Genomic DNA, 6,209 nt, shown 5'->3' with positions numbered 1-6,209 from the left:
GCTCCTTTGACTTTTTAAGTGAACATAGATCAATGTTAACATGGACAAAGCCAAGTTTATGCAATTCTCTGGTGAGTCGAGGGACAATGCCAAGTTTATGCAATTCTCTGGTGTTTTTTTTTTTTTTTTTTTTTTTTTTTGAGTGAAAATAGGCCGATGTGTTCATGTACATGGCTACAGAGTTTTTGCAGTTCTTTGACTTGTTATTTTGTCTTTGTGTCGCTGCTACACAAAGCCAAAATAACAACTCGAAGAATTGCAAAACTCAGTATCCATGTACCGCCAAAAATCCCAATTTTCGCCAAGGGGCACCCGTAAATATATTTTTACCAAAATAACATTTTACTTCTTTTCCAAAGTAAAGTTGCCGTCCACAGCTTCAAAACAAAGATTAATGTTAAATATTTTGGTATTTTCCAGTGTTTTCAAATACAGAGGTAGTTTTGTGTGTTAAGAGTTTGTATAAACTTTGTGACTAACCATGTTAAAAGAGCAGAAAAATAAGTAAAAAATTTCCAAACGGTAACTGTTGGTATAAGTGAAGCTATTTGGAGCAAATCTAGGTATTTTCATCATCTCTATACCTTCAGCAATTTAAATCTCGAATGTAAATAGTACAGCGAAAATTAAAAAAAGAAGTATGGCAATATTTTTTACATTGTATAACATTGATGTAGGGATTGACTGTGTCCAGGAAAGAATTTTTTTTTCCTCTTAAGTGGATATCCAGAAATGTAACAAATACTTCTTTTTCTAAGATATGTAAAAGAGCCACGCTAACTAAGAGTACTGTAAAAGAATAGGACTGCAAAGTAATGAAATAATATTTATCATGTTCATTCATGAATAGTAATGTGATCATTTGTTCAATATGTCGGATGCTAGGAAGCTGTCTGATATTTTTGAAGTGTTGTCTTTCGAATCGTATTTGTTAGCTTGAATATTTTGAATGTACTTGTCATCCTAAAATCTTTTTTCAAGATAAGTTGTATCTAAATTTGACCGTTATAATTGTATAAAAATGGAAACAGAATTTTGTCACTGATTATGATTCATTGTAAAGATTAATCATGGGATAATAAAAAATCGTAATCTTAAATGGATGAGCACTTTTTTTTTAGATTTCTGCTAAACTAAGTAAATTTAGGTGATATTTTGATCTCCTACCCCTTGTTTTTCCTCAGAAGTTCGAAATGAATTATCAAATTTATTAAGCTTTATTTGTTATATGTATGTAAGGGTATCTTGTAGGTGGTATAAATCTGCGGAGCTTTTTTACATCGGACAACAAGTTTAATTACATTAAATCATATACATATATTACAATAAACTCAGTTTACTTCTTTAACATAATGTGATCATCACCGTTCGTCCAACACTTCTTAAGGCTAACTGAAAACGAACACATCAGATCGAATAACCAGCGCCATGTGGCGTTCAACTTCGGCCCCACATTTATTTAAATTAAGGTTACTATATTTTAAAAACTGGAATCCAGGAGCAGAAGCATTCGCGGATGGGGCATATGACCGTATTGTAATTGTTTTTTTTTAGAAATGCATGTAAAGTGCCCGTTTAGTACATGCAATTTTGTATTTGATGCACCTCCATATTCTACTTGCGATCTTTCCTGAATTAAAAATTAAATAAGCTTTTATTGATTTAATTACTTGTCTTCAATCCACTTAAAATTTTCTGCAGAGGCCTGTTTTACAGGACACTTATTAATAATTAATTTTCATTATTAAAAAGGCCTGTATGAGAGATAAAAGTGGAATGAAGGAATAAAAGGAAATCATAGCAAGCAAAGACATATTCAAGATATTGAAAAGTAAACTGCCTAACTTTTACAATATGTGTTCTTTGAAGATGATGTGAACATTTGTGATTCTTTGTTTCTGTCTCAGTCTTGCATATTTTTCATTAGATAATACATTTTTTAAAATCTGGTTTTTATAAATGTTCATAAAAATTTTACGTCAATATTTAAAATTTACTGTTAAGTTTAATTGTTCCTGGAATCTTTAACCGACATACTTTTGAAGATAAAAAATGTTGTTCATAGTTGAAAAATTCCTGGGTAGTGGAGCTGATACATATAGCGTCGAAACATTATTTAGATGAGCAATTTCTCTCACATAAAATTCTAGAACACAGTCTTGGACATAATTGCAAATCTGAAATGTGTGGTAACTCAAACTTTGATATAAATTGCTATCAAGGAAACACTAGGTTAGAATTTTCATTCTAAACTATGTCTTTATTTGAAAGTATAATTGTATGATTGGTTGAACTTCCTGTACCGCCATTAGAGGCTTAACAGGGCTTAGTGGAGCTATTTAATTAAAAAAAACATTGAGATCTATAACAAGGCCTCAATCAGGCCCATTAAGCAGTAGAACTACCACCTTACTACCTGAAATTTAAAATAGAATATACAACTAAAATATGAACTTAAAGTCTAGGAGCTGGTGAGATTTACCAGCTGCACCAACAAAAGTACATTATTACATACTTTGTAAAATATAACACATGTTACTTGCATGCATAAAAATATGTTACATATGCAAAGAAATAAAATAACTGAATATCATAAACATTCTAGGTTTCCTTTAAACAGACAGGGAAATTTTAAGCACAGTCAATACATAAATTCATTTCATTTACAGATACATAGTTTATGAAATTTCAATTTAGTCACTGTATTTTTACTTGGATCCTTTAGAGTATTAAATTTAGCAACATCTGGAATAAATCTTAGAACAATATTATTCTTAGAAGAGCATCTAAACAACAGGTGCTCAATATCGACATTACTTATGGCACATGGACAGGCACAATTTTTAATCAAAAAGCTATTATAATAAAAGGGGAAAAAAAGTGTCCAAGATTAGTCAAAGCTTGGTTTAAATACTTGTCACTTAGGCATCTTTTCTCACTTACAATTCAGATTAAATTATAAAGTGAATCTTTGTTTAGAATCTGGGTCATTCCACTTTGCTTGCCATAAAGTCAAAATTTTTCGTTTCAACAAGGATTTCACACATGTAATTGAAACAATTGCACTTTCGCAGTCACTTTAGATTTCCACAAGATCTATCGCAGAATTAGAAATAAGCCAATACAAGGCCTCTCGCAGGGCCACTAACTCTGCCTGATAGACATTGTCAGAAAGTCTACATTTCCTTTGTAAGCTTAGTTTCTCATATGAGAACACACAAAAGGCTGCCCCCACAGACCATTTAATTTAGATGCATTTGTGAAAATCGTGTAGCCTGTCATATTGGGGAGGCCTTTATGCCAATTCAACCGTTTCAACAAAGCTGGATGACTGTCGAAACCTTTTCCAAAATCAAACTCTTTAACTGAGAAGATCTCACTGAAACAATCAACATTTTTATTAGCAGCTTTTAATTTACAGATGCCATATTCTTTTTCCGCTAAATTATCGATCGGAGGACATCCAGCCAAAATCTGAAGAGGTACTGTGGAAACGGTTCTAGAACACTTAGTAATCCTCAATAAAGCGATTCTTTGAATTTGTAAAATTTTGTTACGCATTCGGACCGTTCCAGTCCACCATGCGCCACATGCATACAAGATCTTTCTCTCAATAGCTCTTTTATATAAACTCTTAAGAACTTTACCTTGGTGATTCAGTTTACTAAGTATATTAAGAATATGAGTGCATTCGATCTTTATTTGATCTAGGTGAGGTATAAAAGTGAGCTTTTCCTCGATCGTAATGCTCAAATAGTTGATATTCTTAGAAACTCTAATTGGTTGTCCATACAGTTTGCACCTAACATATATTGATCTAGTATTAGTTTTGGCAATACCCAAAAGAAAGCTCTTCTTTGGATCAAATTTGAGTTTAACATGGAAAGACCACTTCTCCAATTTTTGAGTGGCGAAACAAAGCTTTATCAATAGTATGGCCACCACTTCTTGTGGCCAATAAAACAAAATCGTCTGCATAAGCTTGTATACTAACATTTTGTGGTAAGGTTATGTTTAAAGCTATATTAGCAATAATATTCCACAAAAGTGGACCAGATTTTGAGCCTTGGGGACAACCCCTTTGCTAATTTCTGTGATGCCACTTATTATCATCATATAAGGAAACTTTTCTTTCATTCATAAAATCACTTTTTAATAAGAAGATATTTCTTGGACATTTCATATTTTTAAATTCCTTTAATAAAATTGGCCACCAAACATTGTTGAGAGCGCCCTTTACATCTAAGGATAAAATTGCAGTATATTCACCATTCCTTCTATTTCGAAGGATGCCAGAAATTAAATTATCTATAGCCTGGGTAGTGCTTTCACCCGACATCAAACCAAACTGATTATTATTTAAAAAATTATTTGATAATAAATAATATTGTAACCGTTGTGTCATGAGTTTATCCAGCACCTTGCCCCAAGAAGGCAGTAAGCAAATGGGGCGTAAAGAGGAAGGATCTTCTTTATCCTTTCTTTGTTGAACGAAACCAAATAAGCCTCTTTCCAACATTCAGGAAAAATCCCCTTCCGAAGATTTTCATTCAGAATAGCTACAAAGAACTTTTCATTGCATTCAAAGATTTGTAAAATAATATCCATTATCAGGCCATCTTTACCAGGAGCTTTTCCTTTATTTAACTTTTTAAGAGTAAATTCCATTTCATCCAAAGTAAAATCATAATCATTTATGGTTTCTGGAGGTATCCTACAATCTGATCTATATTGATAATGACATGCTAGATCACCATAAGTAGTATCGCAAGGAAAGTGATATTGTAATTAGGTAATTTACTGTTTTATCTATATTCTTAGTATAAGACTCATCTTGATATTTCAAAAAGGAAATTTGTAAAGCTCGTTTATATTTATTAACAGCAATATAGTAAGGAATACCAAAAGGTTGATGAATATTCAAAGTATCACATAGTTGTTCCCAAGCACAATTTTTAATAATGTTAATTTCTCGTTTATATTCAGCTAATTTCTTCTTATATTGAATCTTTTAATAATTTTTTCTCTATACGATTATAACATCTCCGAAATTTTCTTCGATACAGTTGAGCTTGACTTCTTAAAACAGCCAGTTTTCCGGACCACCAATTTACCTGTTTACCCAGAGCGTTGCTCTGCTTAAATTTGTTCATCTTCTTATTTTTCTTACAGATATCCACTATTAAGATAGTAAGATCTTTAATATAAATATTTAAATGAGAAGTATTTTTTTAAATTTTCTTCGGAGACTTGATTTATAAAGTTATACAGTTCTGCACGAAAATTTAGCCAATTCAGATCCCAAATATAGAAACGTTCAAATTTCTTCTCTCTAAGTAAGTTGTTTAAAAGTCCAATCTCAATGTAGCGATGACCGCTACATGATATATCCATAGAAACAGACCAGTTCAAGACAAAACCTAGTGGAACGGTGCTTCGGTACACCAGGGTACCTGGGCCGAAGGCCCTACCCCTTGTAGAATAGTTTAGACATTTCGAATAGTTGAGATGACATTAACTTTTATGATTTCATCATATTTTTTTTATTTTTTTTTTTTTAATTTTTAAATTTTTTTGTAGATTTTTTGGGTTTTTTTTTTTTTTAGTCCAAAGGGGCTTTGTCCCTGAAGGACTATTGTTTTCGTTTTGCGATTTTGCATCGGACTCATAAACGTCGGTTCACTTTTCAAACTGTTGCCATAAAATGTTAGAGTCCTGCATTATATTTGAAGAAATTAAATAATGAAAAATCTGCATAAATGGTTGTCTATTTCTCGCATTGTGATAAAACAATGGTACATAGAGCCATCGAATTTTGAATGACGAAATCCTACTGCGAATATGGGCATCTGAAATCCCAAATTTGGAATTTGTTTTATTATAGATTTTATATTTTGTAAAACTTTAACGAATTTTTGATTTACAAACTCAATGCCTTAAAAGCGAGAAATGGCAACGTTATATAGAAAAAAAAAAAAAAAAAGAAAAAAGAAAAAAAAAAAACTTTTATCTCCAGCTCGCGAGACTGTGTATATCGGAAATTCTAAAGATATGCTTAATTTAACATTATTTTGCGATATTGCTCTTGAACTGAATTTTATGGTTTAAGAGCAAAGAACATGATATTTAATAAAGGTAACACTCAAAACGTTAAAAAAACGCCCCTTTGGACGTAATTTAAAATCTGAAGCATTTCAGATTTTTTTTTT

This window comes from Stegodyphus dumicola, chromosome 3 (assembly GCF_044657685.1).
Source record: "Stegodyphus dumicola isolate Sdum_Otavi_A_Nest chromosome 3, ASM4465768v1".
NCBI classification, from domain to species: Eukaryota; Metazoa; Arthropoda; class Arachnida; order Araneae; family Eresidae; genus Stegodyphus; species Stegodyphus dumicola.
Note: the sequence above shows the minus strand (reverse complement) of the source record.